The sequence below is a fragment of the Bos grunniens genome, chromosome 10 (genome assembly GCF_055505025.1).
Source record: "Bos grunniens cultivar Pamir isolate PY7600 chromosome 10, Bosgru_T2T1.0, whole genome shotgun sequence".
NCBI classification, from domain to species: Eukaryota; Metazoa; Chordata; class Mammalia; order Artiodactyla; family Bovidae; genus Bos; species Bos grunniens.
The window spans coordinates 98,955,280-98,973,369 of NC_141174.1; the positions used below are offsets into that span (position 1 = coordinate 98,955,280).

The window sequence follows — 18,090 nt, forward strand, 5'->3', positions numbered from 1 at the left end:
ATATTTACTTTTTAAATTGTGATTTTAAAGCATGATTTTTATGATAGACGTTATAAAGAGTTAGACTGACCAAGAAATTAAAGTGAAAGCGGATCACCTTCATTAGGTAATTGGAATTCTCAGCTGGATCCAGTTTCTTGATATTCTACTCGGCAGCTACCCTAAAGTTGCTTACAAGGTACCTGCTCCTAAGAGAGTGTATGTGTTTCAATGCTATGGAGTGAATAATTCATTTTAGGATATCCTTTGGACATGAGTTAAAACAATTTAAAAATTTTTTTGTGCATCCAAGCAAACAAATCCAGGAGAAAAAAAAAAAAGTAAAGAGTTGCTTTTAGTCCCAGAGAACGTGCATTTCTCAGTAGTCTTGGTCAAGAATAGAATTTGAATGGCTAAAAGCTGGAGACAGCATTTTATTTTTATATTCTATTATGATTTTTTGCAATTCAATAACACATTTTAGAATTATTAAGCTCATAGAATCTTTGGGGTAGCTGAGTAGATATGCATGAATTGTGTGGTGAGCATGACTTTTAAAAACAATTCTAACAAGTAATTTGAAATTACAACAAAAGCTTCCAAATTAAAATTTTTTCACCTTCTGGTGTGAAGTAAAATTCAACTCAAGCACAAAATTCATAATACATTTATTTTCACTTTGTAATGAATTATATGACCTTCTTCTAGTTGTTACACACAGCTGATTAAGTGAAAAAGTTTGATTCATCCTTCCAAATCTAAATACATCAAATATATTTATCATGGTAAATTAATACTCTCATTAGCCTTTTGTAAATTTAACTGAAAGACTACATCAATACCCTCTCCAAATATAATAATTGCTACCACACTAAACTGTTAAAGATTTAGATATAAGGTTCTAGAGTTATTAAAATGTTGTTTTAAAAATGACTGCCAAAAAAAAAACCAATATCTGCATCTTTTGTGGTCAAACTGACTTTCTCATATAGCAAACTCAAAGCTTCAAATAAGTTCTACAAACAAAATAACAGGGAAATAAATGTTGTATACTTTGTCTAGTACAAGATTAGGTGCAGTCCCTTTAATCATGTAGAAACAAAGACTGTTGAGATTTAAGGAGGGTTGGGAGGAAAGGATGCACAAGGTAAGAAAGAAATGGAGATTTGGCACATAACATAAGGAACCGTAAGAATAACAAAGCTCAAATGATCAGTGCTTCCACTTAGCCAGCACCTTGCAGAAGCTCATGAAATAATATGAAACCCACTGTGATTGGAGAGAAATGAAAGTAAGAGTCAGTCAGATATTTATCATCTTTCTGTTTCAAGGAATCATCTATCACACACAATCAAAAAATCTTCTTGGTAATAAACATCTGCATTGGAGAGTATGATCATCCACTATCAGTATGATGATGAAAAATGACAAGATCTCACAGTAAGTTTCTGTTTTAGTCTGAATCCTCATAACATTATTGTTTAGGACATTTTACACTATTGGGTTATGACAGGGGCACATTTAAGGAGTTCTTTTCATTAGCCTCTTTTCGTTGTAAAATTAACAAACCGATTTCAAGCTTGTATGTAAACTTTTCATATAGTTTACCATCATTTTGCTATTTTTCTCCCTATATGAGATTATAGATGTACCATGTAAAGTTAAGTAGTTAGAACAACAAAGATAATATTCTTTCCATGGACAGTACTTCACACATAGTAAATACTCATTTTTATTTGTGAGACTGAGGAGGGAAAGAGAGAGGGAGGAAATAAAAAGAGGTTGAAAGCAAGGTCACAATACAAGGGCTTGCAACCTCCAATAATAAGCTCTTGGAAAGTTGCATTTGCTTCTCTTTCTGTCATTAAGATGCATAAGTGCTGGAAATTTCTCTAGTTTAACACCAGAGGTCATACTCATCCACAAAATACATTTCAAATCCTATCATTTTAATGCCCTTTATTTTCTAGTGTCATGTTCTTATAAAAATTACCTTTTTTTTTTTAACCTTGATGGGTTAGAAAGATTGCTTTTTCTTATTTGTTGTATTCCAAGCTGGTGAACAGACACATACATATAACACTCCCAAAGCACTCCACAAACACTTACTAACGGTCTTAGAAGGATGATTTTCCCAGACCACGGGGGCTTGGGAAAAAGCTTCAGGTCATTTGCACTTAATCCTTTACTTTATGCAGATTTATATTATGCCAACAGTTTTTTTTTTTTTTAATTCTCTTTTTCACAGGAATTACTAGTCTATGCTATCTCTGTTTCTTATAAAAAGCAGGACTCTTGAATTTCGATGTTTCTGGTCTATTTGAAAAGGCTGTCAGAACAGCTGATGCAGGCACCAGGGCATCTGTTTGCCACATTGAGTGCTCTGAGAGATTCTTCGACCTACAAAGTAAGTGTTTTTCTGAGATTTTTCTTTGTCTTTGCCTGGGTGAGTAAGTTATTTGATGGTGCCAACCACAAAAGTTGTAACAAGCCACAGCCTCTTTCAACTTAGTTTGCTTAGCATTTGATGCAAATGGGGACTTGGGAAAATATCAGAGTTGTTCTCTCAGCACAACAATTCTTTGTTTACTGACACATTTCATTAAAAAACACTTATTTTTGAACCACATACTGTTCTCAATTCATAAGAAATGTACATTTGAAGAAAACAGTAAAATATCTTTATGTATTATATTCTTTATGGTCCCACATTATTATTAGAAAGTATCAAGACCTGAATGAGCTTATTGGTGATAGTCTTGTTAATTTTTAGTAGTACCACTATTATTCAGGGATTAATTATACTCTTAGGACTTATTCATTAATATCTTAACATTTCCAAATTTGTTTTACCCTCATCCTTGCTTCCTACCATGTCTCAGCTAATCACCATATCTATAAAAGTCTCAGCTGTGCAGCAAAAAAAAAAAGATAGAAGCTATACTAGTTTTGCTGGTATAATTGAATGATGTTACATAATTAAATAGGTGAACAGGTTGAAATTACTGACTGTGATAAGTCCTTTAAAAATAGTCTATAGATTATACAGATATACCTGGGCAACTAGAAACACATATTTGAGCTACCAAGTCATAAAAAAGACTTATTGAATAGCACATTCTAGTTTATAAAGCAGTTTCTCATGTGTTATTTTATTTTCATCTCTCAAGCACCCTTACCCCAAGGCAAGGCAGTTTTTATGATCACTTCTGCTTTACAGGTAAGGATAATCCTGAAATGTGGTGCCTGGGCTACCCCAGGTCATGCAGTTACTGACTAGCAAGAAAAAGGTAACCCTCAAGTACAGTCTTCTCAATCTGTGTGGTGAGTCAGTTTAACACCCTTGTAGCCTTTCCTGCAGAGTAGAAGGATAACCTGTTGACTCTATCTGCTCATACTGGCTGGCACCCCACTAAAAGTCAAGGAACAGAGAGTAGTAGCTGGTTATTACCATGCCTGTCTTTGAATGACCTCATGGACATGTCCTCCCTGGCTTGATCGGGATTCTGAGATTCTCAACTACTGTCATTTTGTTAACTTCATTTGATCAACAGAATAATTCATGAGGCTCAAATACAAGACTGGATAAAACCGCAGTGCTGTATGTATGCAGGTCCAAGGTGCCCAATTAAAAAATATTAAAAAATACAGATCCTAGTCTCTTCAGATACAGTATTCTGCTGACTTTGCTGGCACCCTTGGCATTTCTCATTTTTGGCAACATTCACAGTAAAAACTGAAGGCCAATGAAGACTACTTCTTCTCACTAACAGAGTCCATTTTGTCTTTTTACATAATAAGGGAGAGGAAAGAGGCTCAAGCTCCTTGCCCTGTGGCCTAGAGGAACTTGTCTGCAGTCCTGCAGGGATCTAGCAGGACTGGCTGTCAGTTCTTCTGGGTATTTCTTGGCTCTAATAACTGAAAATATCATAATTACGGAATATGCCAGTTCTGTTTGTTTCAGAGCTTAAGACTTCATCAGGGTTCCAGCAACTTTCCTCAGGTGTTTTCATGTCATTGTTCTCTTCCATATATATTGGTCAAACTAATTTACCTTATGGTAGGTAAAACGGCTGTAGCAGTTCTAGGTTTCATATACACAGCCATGTTATTTAGAGGGAAGTGATCATTCCTGTCTCAATAGTTCAAAAAACTCTGTTGACAAATGTAGTGAACAAGTATGGTTCACAAGCCCAGTGCTGTATCATAATTAAAGAACGGCTAAAGGGAGGTGTGATGGGAATGACTCATCAAACAGCAAATGCCACTAAAGAGATATAAATTATTTAAAAAAATAAAATGGAAATTCTGGAGTTGAAGAGTACAATAACCAAAATGAAGAATTCACAAGAGGGGCTCAACAGATTTGAGCTGACAAGAAAAAAAAAAATAAGATTCTTGAACTTAGGGACATCCCAAGAAAAGAAATCTAAAGACTCATATTATTTATGAACACAGATGCAAAATTCTCAACAAAATCCAATCATACTGAATATCAGTTCAGTTCAGTTGCTCACTCATGTCCGACTCCTTGCAACCCCATGGATGGCAGCACACCAGGCCTTCCTGTCCCTCATGATCTCCCGAAGTTTGCCCAAATTCATATCTATTGCATCGGTAATACCATCCAGCCATATCATCCTCTGATGCCCTCTTCTCCTTCTGCCCTCAATCTTTCCCAACATTAGAGACTTTTTCCAATGAGTCAGTTCTTTGCATCAGATGACCAAAATACTGGAGCTTCAGCTTCAGCATCAGTCCTTCTAATGAGTATACAGGGTTGATTTCCCTGAAGTTTGACTGGTTTGATCTCCTTGCTGTCCAATGGACTTTCAGGAGTCTTCTCCAGACCACAGTTGGAAGGCATCAATTCTTCATCATTCTGCCTTCTTTATGGTCCAGTTCTTACAACCATACGTGACCACTGAGAAAACCATGGCCTTGACTATATGGACCTTTGTCAGCAGAGTAATGTCTCTGCTTTTCAATACACTGCCTAGGTTTGGCATAGCTTTCCTGACAAGAAGCAATCGTCTTTTTATTTCAAGGCTGTAGTCACAATCCACAGTGATTTGAGAGCCCAATAAGGAGAAAACTGCCACTTCTTTCACCTTTTCCCCTTCTATTTGCCATGAAGTATTGGGGCCGGGTGCCCATGATCTTAGTTTTTTTTTTTTTTAATATTTAGTTTTAAGCTGGCTCTTTTACTTTTCTCCTTCACACTCATCAAGAAACTCTAGTTCCTCTTCATCTTCTGACATTGGGAGAAAATATTTGCAAGTCACAGATGTGAAAAAGGACTTGCACCCAAAATATAAAGAACTTTTAAACTTGATAACGAAAAGAATAAATAACCCAAAGACAAAGTCTTTGAATAGACATTTCTAAAAGAAGGTATAATACTGACAAATAAGCACATGAAAATAAACGCACAACATCATTAGCCACTAGGAAAATGTCAATCAAAACTATAATACCACTTCATAACCCCTAAGATGTCTTTAATCAGAAAGACAAGCAATAACAAGTGTTGGAGAGTACATGGTGAAATTTGAACACTCATACATTGCTGGTGGGACTGTAAAGGGGTACAAGCAGCTTTGGAAAACATTTAGAAGTGCCTTAAAATACTAATTCTAAAACCAGCATATTATCCAGAAATTCTACTCCTAGGCACATAGACTAGAGAAATGAAAATATACATCTGCACAAAAACTTGCACATGAATGTTTACAGAAGCATTATTTAAATAGCTAAAAACTGGAAAGAATTCAAATGTCTATCAACTGGTAAGTGTATAAATAAAACATGGTATATTTTTAAAATGGAATATTACTCATCAGTGAAAAGCAATGAAATATGATAAATGCTACAACAAGGAGGAACCTTGAAGAAGGTGAAGGAAAGTCAGTCACAAAAGACAACATGTATGAATCTATCCATAGGACATGTCCAGTATAAGCAAATCTATAAAGAAAGTTACATTAGTGGCTGTCTTATGCTGGGGTTGAGGAGGCAGCAGAAATGGGATTCATTAATGAGAAAAGTGTTACTTACCGATGTGATAAAAATATTTTAAGGTGGCACTAGTGATAAGAAATGTGCCTGCCAATCAATGCAGGAGATGTAAGAGACTCGGATTTGATCCTGAGTCGGGGAGTCCCCCTGGAGAAGGGAATGGCAACCCACTCTAGTACTCTTGTCTGGAGAATCCCATGGAAGGATTCTCCTCCTCCCATAGAAGCTGAAGCTCCAGCCTCTCTCCTCCTCCCATGGAGGAGCCTGGTGGGCTACAGTCCATAGGTTTACAGAGTCGGACACAACTGAAGAAACTTGGCATAGCATAGCATAGCATGGTAATAGTCACATAACTGTGAATGCACTAAAAATCATTAATTTGTACACTTGGAATGGATGATATATATATATATTATGTGAATTATATATCAAGAAAGTTGTTAACAACTGATGAGAGAAATTCCCAAACATAATTGAATGCTAAAATGAAAGTATCAGTTTAAAATGAACAGTGCTGAGGCAGTAGTAGATAAAATTAGAGTGGAGTAGGAACAAGTTTTTCTAAGTAGCATGAGTTACTATTGTGGTGTTTTAGTCGCTAAGTTGTCTCTGACTCTTGTGACCCCAGGCCCTGTCCATGGGATTTCCCAAGCAAGAATATTATCCATGCATTTTAAGGAATTTGAGGATTCCAGACTTTCTTCTTTGAGACTCTATCTAAATGGCTTTTAAATCCTAACAGTATCATGATTCAATAAATATCCAAGAAGAATTTCAATAAAAAAATGAGCTGAGGAATTTTTATTTTGATTGTGGAATGTAAATTTCTCTTACATATAAGTAAAACTCAGTTATATTTTGTACTGAATTCTACAGTTAAAAATCACCATTATCATATGATTCTAACAGACAATGAAAAGGAACTAAGACTAAAGTATCCTTTGAAGATAATTCATAATGGTCACTTGTGACCACTGATTAAGTTCTCTGTAATGTGTCAACATCCCCCTTAAGTAGTGCAAATACAGTATGGTGAGACTAAAGTCTTTTTAAAGAGGTGAGCTGTGGCAATCTGGGGAGTTATACACTCTCAGTCTAGAGGGTTGGCAGCAAAAGTGCACTCTGCACCCAACCAACAGCACGTGGTCCGGCTGTTTGAAGCAAATATCTTAGAGGACTCAGCAGTCAAGAGAGCATAGCACAGAGGAGGCACTGTGGAGGTGGCAGAGGTCTCATTTGATACTGACAAGTGACTGTAACACCAGGATCAGACTTACTTCAGTGCTCACTTCAAAAGAGATCAGGAGAGTTAGAGGCCCTCTTAATGAAAGCCAAACCAATGTTCAAAGCTGTCACATGAATGGTTGTCTAGGGGGGCTCAGAATTGGGTATTAAATCAGGGGAATGCAAAATTCCCATTTCCCATTCTTACATGAAGAACTAATTTGTTCATGGAATTTTTTGTTTTTATCTCTAGCCGAGATAAAGGTCATGTTTTTGTTTAAGTTTATTAAATACTTCACTAAAACAGGTTTTTAATACTTTTCTTTTAGTGGTCTCATAGATAATGAAAAAAAAAAGATTTATAGAACAGAACACTTTGTTCTTGAGGATAAATATAATATGAAGTGTACTAAGCTATTGAAATACATTACTCAAAAAGATTTTTCTAGGTTATTAAGCAGAGTTCCAAAATAAAGTACTTTTATATTTCCTATTATATATGTTAGCATTTTGCTTATCCCAAGATCAGGACTGTGGAGAACAGCAAAGAAAAGAACAACAATTTTAAAACTGAATTTTACCCACAAGTAGTAAATTCTGACATAATTGAAGGGGTGCCACTTGCTACCTTAGCAGGCCAGAGTGTTGACTTTTTTATTAGATCTCCACTCAGGGGAAAGGGTAGAGAAGTCAGTTCTGGTCGGATTTACCAAGACATGGCAAGGAAAGGCTTTTTGCTTCACTTTTGTCCCTTTCTTTTTTTTTTTTTAATTTTTTATTCCTTTATTTCTCATGTGTTCCCCATCCTGAACCCTCCTGAACCCTCCTCCCTCCTCCCTCCCCATACCTTTCTTTAACAAGTAGCAAAGAAAATATCTTATGTTTGTATGTCTTAGACTTATAGTCCTTCAGTTCAGTTCAGTTCAGTCGCCCAGTCGTGTCCAACTCTTTGCAACCCCATGAATCGCAGCACACCAGGCCTCCCTGTCCATCACCAACTCCCGGAGTTCACTCAGACTCACATCCATCGAGTCAGTGATGCCATCCAGCCATCTCATCCTCTGTCAGCCCCTTCTTCTCCTGCCCCCAATCCCTCCCAGTGTCAGAGTCTTTTCCAGTGAGTCAACTCTTCGCATGAGGTGGCCAAAGTACTGGAGTTTCAGTTTTAGCATCATTCCTTCCAAAGAAATCCTAGGGCTGATCTCCTTCAGAATGGACTGGTTGGATCTCTTTGCAGTCCAAGGGACTCTCAAGAGTCTTCTCCAACACCACAGTTCAAAGGCATCAATTCTTCGGTGCTCAGCCTTCTTCACAGTCCAACACTCACATCCATACATGACCACTGGAAAAACCATAGCCTTGACTAGCTGGACCTTTGTTGGCAAAGTAATGTCTCTGCTTTTGAATATGCTATCTAGGTTGGTCATAACTTTCCTTCCAAGGAGTAATCGTCTTTTAATTTCATGGCTGCAATCACCATCTGCAGTGATTTTGGAGCCCCCAAAAATAAAGTCTGACACTGTTTCCACTGTTTCCCCATCTATTTCCCATGAACTGATGGGACCAGATGCCATGATCTTCGTTTTCTGAATGTTGAGCTTTAAGCCAACTTTTTCACTCTCCACCTTCACTTTCATCAAGAGGCTTTTCAGTTCCTCTTCACTTTCTGCCATAAGGGTGGTGTCATCTGCATATCTGAGGTTATTGATATTTCTCCCGGCAATCTTGATTCCAGCTTGTGCTTCTTCCAGCCCACAAGCCTACAGCGTTTCTCATGATGTACTCTGCATATAAGTTAAATAAACAGGGTGACAATATACAGCCTTGACGTACTCCTTTTCCTAGGAGGCCCTTATGATCTGTTTGTTTTTCTCATTTTTTTCCTCAAGGGCCTGCCTGAGTTTTCCTAGGAAGCAGCCTTCATTATAGCAGGTTTAAGGAGGATCATGGTTTCACAGTCTTCAGGGCAGGTCAGAAAATGTGAGAAGGATGAAGTTTTCAGGTGACTAACTAGAGAAGCCTCGATTCCCAGAAGACCGGAAGAGGAAATAAAGAAGAGGGAACACGAGTTCACATTTGAATGTAGTAAGGGGTATGACACAGAGTATGTCTTTAGGAAGGTAAAAGGACAGGGGACTCAGTTTCTTATTTTATTTTTAAAAACAGACACTTGCCTCAAATGTTTAGAAAAGCTTTCTAAGCCTTCTTTATGTAGTTGATGTAACTAATCTTTAAAAACACAGCTCACTCAATTTAAGAAGCAAAACTACAGAAGTATAGAAGAAAATAAAGGAAATATAGTTTATGATCATAACATGAAAAAGGTTTTCCTAAAACTGACTAAACTAAACAGCCATAAAGGAAAAGACAACTGATTTGATCTTATAGCATTACAAGACATCCATAGGAACCAAAACCAAAAAAAAGATGAGGGTCATATTTAACAGACAGAAGATTTTAATATCAAGAAATATGTTTTTAAAAAGGTTTAAGAATTTCATATGAGCAAAAAGTGAAGAACTGAGTAGAAAACTAATACAAAGGACATGAGCAAGTAATTCAAAGATGAAATTAAAAAAAAAAGACCTTTGAAAAATCAAGGAAATACAAATTGAAATGATGTTTATTTCCATTAGACTGACTAATACTGCATAATGCACTGGTGAGGATGCAAGACACCAGTTTTTTCATATACCATAGATATGAGTATACATTGGTAAATCCTATTGGAAGCCAATTTGACAAGAATCCATCAAATATTAAATGAATATTTTTCACTTAAGAAGTCCATTAATAAAAATCTATTCTTTAGAAATATTTGCAAGTGTGCACAAAGATATATTTAATGGTGTACATTGTTGGAAAACAAAACAGAATAAAATAAATACCCATGAAAGGCATCTTATAATAGTTTTTCTTAAAATGATGAATAAGTCCTATATATAGAGGATGAATAAGACCTATAGAATTATCACCCATACTCTTATCATTAAATAAAACCAAATGACAGAACAATTCATACAGTATGATCTCATATATAAAACTTACATGCTTCTACCTGGGGTTTCTCAGGTGACACAGTGGTAAAAGAATCTTCGTGCTCATGCAGGAGACACAAGAGACTCAAGCTCAACCCCTGGGTCAGGAAGATCCCCTGGAGGAGGAAATGGCAACCCACTCCAGTATTATTTCCTGAATAATACTGGCAAGAACTGGGTCAGAATCAGATTCTAACTAGCAGATTTTTATGCAGGTAAGAACAAAACTAGAGATGACCCACAGATCGGGCTCAGTTTTACCACTGAAGTAGCTGAGTATTTACCTTATGGGGGTAACTGGTCTTTGGGGACTTTAGAGAAACTAAAATAACAATTTCCTAAACTTTGCTATAAAAAGTTAATTCCACTGAACTCTCTGGAACTATTTCATCTAGCACTGATTGAGGGAAAGATGGAGGTGGTCACAGCCATGTGACAACAGAGGTTCTCTGTAGAGTTACAAATCTTCAGCCTTTGTTTTATCCAAATAGCAAGTACAAAGAATCATTTTTTTTTTCTATAATCCATGCTAAATGAGAATTATGGGCAAAAAAACAAACCACAGTCAGTTAGCTTTTCAAGAAATTAAAGATATCAAATTTGAATTAAGAAAGTCTTTGAGAAAATAAAATATAAAGGGTAAAACTGATAGTTCAGGGAGCTGAAAATAGTAAGGCCACATGCAAATAATATTAATAAATAACCTCTTAAAACATTGCAATCATTGCAAATATAATATTTCCAATAATATCTGATTTTTTTATGGGTTACTGAATTCAATTTGCAAATATTTTGTTGAAGATTTTTACGTCTATATTCAAAGATGTGCTGTGTACTTAGTCACTCAGTCATGCCCAACTCTTTGAGACTCTATGGGCTACAGCCTGCCAGGCTCCTCTGTCCATGGGGATTCTCCAGGCAAGAATACTGGAGTGGGGTGCCATGCCCTCCTCCAAGGGATCTTCCCAACCCAGGGAACGAACCCAGGTCTCCCGCATTGCAGGTTATTCTTCACCAACTGAGCCACCAGGGAAGCCCGAGAATACTGGAGTGGGGGTAGCCTATCCCTTCTCCAGGGGATCCTCCCAACCCAGAAATCAAACTGGGATCTCCTGCATTGCAGGTGGATTCTTTACCAGCTGAGTTATCAGGGCGCCCATATATTCAAAGATATTGGCTTGTAATGTTCTTTTTTGTAGTCTCTGTTTGGTTTTGGTCACAGGGTGACGGTAGCTTCACAAAATGACTCTGGGAACGTTCCCTGCTCCCCAGTCTTTTGAAGTAGCTTGAAAAGGATTGGTGTACGTTTTTTGTGTGTTTGGTGGACTTCTCCAGTAAAGCCATCTGGTCCTGGACTTTTGTTTGCAGGGATTTTTTTTTTTTTTTAACAGATTCCATTTCACTTTTAGAGATCAGTTCGTTCCAAATCCTCTGTTTCTTCTTGACTCAGTTCTGGCAGGCTGTATGTTTCTAGAAACTTGTCCATTTCTTCTAGGTTGCCCAATTTGTTAGCATATGTTCATAGTATTTTCTTATGAATTTTTATATTTCTATGGTATCACTTATTTCTTCTCTTTGATTTCCTATTTTGCTTATTTGGGTTTTCTCTCTTTTCTTAGTATATCCGGCTAGAGGTTTGTCAGTTTTGTTTATCTTTTCAAAACATCAACTCTTGGTTTTATTGATATTTTCTGTTTTTTAAATCTCTATGATATTTATTTCATCTCTTATCTTTATTATACCTTCTGCTGACTGTGAGTTTTGTTTGTTTTTCATTTCTAGTTCTTTGAATTTCTAGTTGTTTCATTTCTAGTTCTTTTGATGTTTATTTGAGATTTTTCTTGTTTCTCGAGGAAAGCCTGTACTGCTTTGAACTTCCCTCTTAGAAACGCTTTTGCTGCATCTCATAGATTCAGTATAGTTGTATTTTCATTGTCATTTGTCTTGAAGTCCTTCTTATTTCTTTTTCTATTTCCCCAGTGACAAATTTGTTTTTCAGTCTCGTGTGGTTTAGCCTCCTTGTGTTTGTTTTTGATTACATTCTTCTTTCTCTTGTTGATTTCTAGTTTCATACCTTGTGGTCAGAAAGATGTTTCAAATTATTTCTATTTTTATAAATTCATTTGAACTTTTTTTGTGACTAAGTTGTGGTCTATCCTAGAGAATATCTCTTTAATATGCAATATTAAAGAGAATGTGTAATCTGAGGGTTTTTTCTTTAGATGTAAGATCCTGTAAATATCAATTAAGTCAAACTAGTCCATTGTGTCATTTAGGACATTTGTGCCTTACTGACTTCTTGTTTGGGCAATCTGTCAATTGATGTCAGTGGTGTGTTAAAGTCTCCCACAACATTATTCCTGTTAATTTCTCCCTTTATGTCTTCTATTATTTGTTCTGTTGGGCTTCCCAGATGGTACTAGTGATAAAGAACCCGCCTGTCAATGCAGGAGCTATAAGAGACTTGGATTTGATCCCTGGGTTGGGAAGATCCCCTGGACGAGGGCATGGCAACCCACTCCAGTATTCTTGCCTGGAGAATCCCATGGACAAAGGAGCCTGGTGGGCTACAGTCCATGGGGTCGCAAAGAGTTGGACACGACTGAAGTGACAGCATGTATGCAAGCACATATTGGATAAATATATGTTAATGAATATAATTTCCTCTTCTTGTACTGATCTCTTTATCATCCCCACTCCAGTACTCTTGCCTGGAAAATCCCACGGACAGAGGAGCCTGGTAGGCTGCAGTCCACGGGGTCGCTAAGAGTTGGACACGACTGAGCGACTTCACTTTCACTTTTCACTTTCATGCATTGGAGGAGGAAATGGCAACCCACTCCAGTGTTCTTGCCTGGAGAATCCCAGGGACAGCGGGGCCTGGTGGGCTGCCATCTATGGGGTTGCACAGAGTCGGACATGACTGAAGCGACTTAGCAGCAGTAGCAGCAGCAGCAGCAATGCCCTACTTTGTCTTTCTGTATGGCCTTTGTTTTAAAATCTACTTTTTTCTGTTATGAGTATTGCTACCCCAACTTTCTTGTCATTTCCATTTACATGACTGTATTTTTCTATCTCTTCTTTTTCAACCTGTATGTCTTTTGCCCTGAAGTGAGTCTCTTATAGGCAGCATATTGTAGGTTAAATATTTTTTTTAATTCAATCTGCCATCCTATGCCTTTTAATCAGAGCATTTAGGCCATTGGCATTTAAGTAATTGTTTTTTGCACAGCAAAGGAAACCACAAACAAGCAAAAAGAGAACCCTCAGAATGGGAGAAAATATTTGCAAATGAAGCAGCTGACAATAGATTAATCTCCAAAATGTACAAACAGTTCATGTAGCTTAATATCAAGAATATTAAGTAACCCAATAAAAAACTGGGCAGAAGATCTAAACAGACATTTCTCTGAAGAACATACATAGCTGGCCCAAAAGCACATGAAAAGATGCTCAACATAACTAATTACTAGAGAAATGCAAATCAAAATTACGAGGTATTACCTCACACTGGTCAGAGTGGCTCTCAGCAAAAAAATCTACAAAAATAAACACTGGAGAGGGTGTAGAGAAAACGGAACACTCCAACACTGTTGGTGGGAATGTAAATTGGTGGTGGTACAGTGTGTGGAGAACAGTGCAGAGGTTCCTTAAAAAAGTAGAAACAGAACTACTATATGACCCAGAAATCCAACTCCTGGGAATATACCTGGAGAAAACCATAATTCAAAAAGATATATGTACCCCAATGTTCAATGCAGCACTACTTACAATAGCCAGGACACTGAAGCAACATAAATGTCATTAACACAGGAGCAAATAAAGAAGATGTGGTATATATATAAACAGTGGAATATTACTCAGCCATAAAAAAAGAAAAAAATTGCCATTTACAGCAACAGGATGGACCTAGAGACTGTCATACTGAGTGAAGTAAGCTAGACACAGAAAGATGAGTATCATATGATACTGCTTATATGTAGAATATAAATTAAAGTTACAAATGAACTTATTTACAAAACTGAAGTAGAGTCACAGGTGTAGAAAACAGACCATGGCTACCAAGGGATAAGGGAAGGTGGGGATAAACTGACAGACTGAGGTTAGGACTGACATACACGCACTATGGTAAGTACAACAGGTAAGTAGTAAGGGGCTGCTATTTAGTACAGGGACCTCTGCTCACTGCTCTGTAATGGCCTAATGAGAGCAGAATCTTAAAAAAACGTGGAGATAGATATATATCTGATTTACTTTGCTGCATACTGGAAACAAACACAAAATTGTAAATCAACTGTATTCCAATAAATTTTTTTAAAAAGATAATTATCGATAGGTTTCTACTTACTGCCAATTTAAACATTATTTTCTAGTTGATTTTGTATTTCTTTTTTAATTTCTTCTTTTTGTGTCTCCTTTTGTGCTTTGATTTTTTTTTTTTTTTATATTTTGTAGTATGCTTGAGTTCCTTTCTTTTTGGTGTTTGTGAATCTACTGTGTGTTTGAGATTTGTGGTTACCCTGGTTTTCAAGTATGTTCACCCATAACTATATCTACCTGCTTTAAACTGGTAGTCACATAAGTTCAAACAAAATCTAAAAGAACTACATTTTTATACTTCCTTCCCCCACATTTTTTTATGTTGATGTCCTATTTTACATCTTCATGTTTACCCTTTTGTTGTTAATTGTAGGCATAATAATGTTTACAAAGTTTTTTGGTTGTTTTTTAATCTATGTACTGGCCTATTTAAGTGAGCTTCAATTCTTTATAGTTTTGCCTTTCCTATTGTGAGTTCCCCTTTACTATAGGTTCTTGCTTCTTTTCTCTATTTAGAGAAGAACTTTCAATATTTATTTTAGGGTAGGTTTAGTATTTCTGAATTCTTTTAGTTTTTGCTTGCCTGAGAAATACTTTCTTTCTCCTTCTATTCTGAATAATAATATTGCTCGGTAGAATATCCTAGGTTGCAGGCTTTTTCCTTGAAGGACTTTGAAAACATCATAGACTACTTTCTGGGCTGCAAAGTTTCTGCAGAAAAATCAACCAATAGCCTTATGGGGATTCCCATGGACTCTGTCTCTTAGAGCATTGTTTCTAAAGGCATTAGTAAGTTGATGCAGATGCACAGAATATCAAGAATTGCAGCTGTCTAGTCTCATACAAGCCATGCGGTGTATGTGGGGAGGGGGTTTGGGAGGGTGGCACGATAATTATTTGTGGAATGTAGATGAAAGTTCCCTCCAGAAATATTTCTTCATTGTTAACACTCAACACCAACACATGTGACCTGAAAGTAAGTGTCCCAGTAAAGTCTTAACAACTTCAGCTACAGTGAATTCTTGGAAAGCTAGAATTATTTGTAGAAAATAAAATTCTAAGACAAAGTTAATGATTTTGGAGCTAATTCTTTCTAAAATTACTTATATACTTCCCTGTTTTATTAAAAGACTATGGTATACATAATTTAAAGTCTTATTGATTACTTAGGATTGCCACCTGCAATGATTCATTTTGTATGTCAATTTGCAAGATATTTGGTGAAACACTATTAATTAGGACTGACTGACAATTAGGAAATCTTTCTGGGGGGAATGTTTTAAAATATTATGAAAAAATTTTAGTTTTGCTTTTATTTTAGTCAATAGCAGGTTTGTTTCATTATCAAGCAAAATTGAAAAGATTAAAAATTCTTAAAACTTCTGTTTCATTAAGACACAGATGTAGAGAACAAATGTGTGGACACCAAGGGGGAAAGAAGCTGTGGAATGAACTGGGATATTGGAATTCACACACACGCGTGCACACACATACACACACACACACATATATAAATATAATTGATATGTACAAAACAGATAGCAAATGAGGACCTACTGTCTAGCTCAGGGACCTACTCAGTGCTCTGTGGTGACCTAAATTGGAAGGAAATCCAAAAAAGAGGGGATATATGTAAATATATAGCTGATTCACTTTGCTGTATGGCACAAACACAATACTGTAAAGCAACTATACTGTTTACATGTATATTCTTTATATATTTGCATTTATATTCTTTATATATAACAAAAGCTGAGCACTGAAGAATGGATGCTTTTGAACTATGGCATTGGACAAGATTCTTGAGAGTCCCTTGGACTACAAGGAGATAAAACCAGTCAATCCTAAAAGAAATTAGTCCTGAATATTCATTGGAAGGACTGATGCTAAAACTGAAACTCCAATACTTTGGCCACCTGATACAAAGAGCTGACTCATTAGAAAAGACCCTGATGCTGGGAAAGATTGAAGGCAGGAGGAGAAGGGGATGACAGAGGATGAGACAGTTGGATGGCATCACTGACTTGAGGGACATGAGTTTGAGCAAACTCTGGGAGTTGGTGATGAACAGGGAAGCCTGGTGTGCTACAGTTCATGGGGTCGCACAGTTGGACACAACTGAGTGAAACTGAGTGAACTGAACTGAAATATACTCTAATTAAAAAAAAAAAGGAGCATTAAAGAAACTTCTATATTTCAGCCATAAAACTAAAATTATGAAAAGTCTGTAAACTTGCATCATTATTATTGTATGAGTAAAATCTAACGATGTATTTTTATAGAAATTTACACTATACTCTGACTATAGTTTATTTTAATGGAAGATACCTGTTTGGAAAAGTAACACCAACCAGGGGAAAGACATTTATATATGTCTTTGTGTGCTTGACATCACACAGACATACAGCAATCTTCAGATCATAGTCATTTGGAATATAAGCAGTTGCATATAAATAATGAAAATATATGAATTGTACTCCATTGTAATTTGGTTGTCAAGTGGGAGGCTGGGACAAAAAAAGAACACAAGGATTGACAGTCTGCTCAGTCTTTTGGCAAATGATCATTTGAATTTGTCTTTTCATAGGTGAAGTTAAATATTTGCAGATGGAATCACTAAAAATCTCCTTTTGGGGTAGAAAACATTAGCTTTTACTTTACAATGCATTCTTTTCATGGTGTAATGGAAAACATCTGGACTCTGGAGGCCGAAAGTCCTGAATTTAAACCCTGACTTAAGTTCTGTTGGGCTTCCCTGGTGGCTCAAATGGTAAATAATCTGCCCCTACTCCCACCCCCCCAGGTTCAATCCCTGGGTCGGGAAGATAAGCCACTCCAGTATTTTTGCCTAGAGAATTTCAAGGACAGAGGAGCTTGGTGGGTTACAGTCCATGGGGTCACAAAGAGTCAGACATGACTGAGAGACTAACACTCTTAAGTTATGTATCCGTAACAGAAGTGTTTCATCTTTTCTAAGCAAGTCTCTCCCATTGTATGTGGTTAGGATGAGTAAAAATGTAATGAGTGTGTTTTATTTCCCTCCTCTCTTACACTTCTCAAGAGGAAGATAGGCATTTGTATCTCAAAAAGGGACTCAATATCTAGGCAATATCCTGGCAAGTAAACTGGACTTTGTGATTTGAATGTCTAGGAGACACTGCAAGCTCAAATACGTCCAGGATCCTGGCCTGAAACAAGTGAGTAGAGCTATTAGGGTATAACACAGGGAGAGGTAGGAACTACAAAAACTGAGAAATATATGCCCCACTTAAAGGAAGCCGCCCAACTAAGCTAGATCAAGCTGTTCCCCTTGAAGTCTGAGGACTTGATAATGCCAGTTCTTGCATTTTTTAAAGAAGTATGAAATCCAACATTTTACATTAGCTCTCCTAATCTTTAAATATGTGTGGCTTTAAACTGTTTTTAAACACAAAGCAGTAGATGGGGGAATGTTTTCTGCTCAGAGCTAGTCTCATACCACTAGTTTGCAACTTGGGGCCAGGACCATGGA

General features: G+C 36.8%; 1 protein-coding gene across 11 annotated transcripts in view; it reads right to left on the reverse strand.

Annotated features, from left to right (window-relative positions):
- Nucleotides 1-18,090, reverse strand: part of KCNN2 (potassium calcium-activated channel subfamily N member 2) — a 504,825-nt gene that overhangs the window by 170,285 nt on the left and 316,450 nt on the right. The gene's annotated exons all lie outside the window — the stretch shown is intronic.